Consider the following 1,092-nt stretch of genomic DNA (forward strand, 5'->3'; position numbering starts at 1 on the left):
TAGTCTTCTCATTTAATTCATTTTGTTATTTGCTGCTTTTATTTACTTTTAGGTTCGTTTTGGTTTGCTGAATTTGTTCCGGTTTGCAGTTGCTTTTTATCATTTTAACTTCTTTTATTTTATTGTTTTATTCCTTTTATGTGCATGTCATTTGCTCTCCTGTTTTTACGTGCATGTCATTTGCTTTCCTATTTTATGTTCGTCATTTTAAAAATTTTAGTATCGTAGTTCTTAATCTGGTGTTTTATTCCCTTTGAATTTCATTTACCTCTATTTTAAGTTTATTTTACCGTAACTTTACACCATATTCATTTTTACTAACCTTGTTTTTTTAGGATTATATCTATTCCATTTTATTTTAGTTTACCTAATTTTGATCTGTGAATGGCTGGCGAGGCATTGCCGCTCGCTACCTCCACCTACCACTGCCTTGCCACGCCCCGTTCAGTCCCGCTATGCTTCAGGCTATGCCTGTCGCTACTAGTTCTGGCATTGCACAAGTCCGTGGCTCGTCGGCTTGTAGATCCTTGCACGGGCCATGCTAATAAGTTGTCACTAACACAATAGCAGATTGTATACATTGCAAGCAAAGAAATAACGATTGTATACATTACAAGCAAAGAAATAACGATTGCAAATATTGCACGGGAGGCACAGAACACCTCTCACATATATATATATCGACACACACACACTCTCACACACACACACACTCACATATATATATATTTACATATACATATACTTATATATATACATATATATATATATACCTATGGACATGTATATATATACATATATATATATATATATATATATCATCATCATCAGCCTGCATCATTCCAGTGCAGGACGTAGGCCTCTCTCAATCTTCTCTAGTCATTCCAGTCTTGTGTCCTCTGATTCCAGTTTACTCCTGCGAAATTCGCTATTTCATCCCGCCATCTAGTCATTGGTCTTGCCCTTGGTCTTATTGTGTCATGTATTTCCCATTCTGTTGTTTTCTTTGTCCACCTGTTATCCTGTCTACGAATCCAGCCCACTGCCACTTTTTCTTCTTAATGCTCTTGAGTATATCCTCTACCTTTGTTT

This window comes from Penaeus japonicus, unplaced genomic scaffold (assembly GCF_977035675.1).
Source record: "Penaeus japonicus unplaced genomic scaffold, GWHDUDI00000001_assembly GWHDUDI00000034, whole genome shotgun sequence".
Taxonomy (NCBI): Eukaryota; Metazoa; Arthropoda; class Malacostraca; order Decapoda; family Penaeidae; genus Penaeus; species Penaeus japonicus.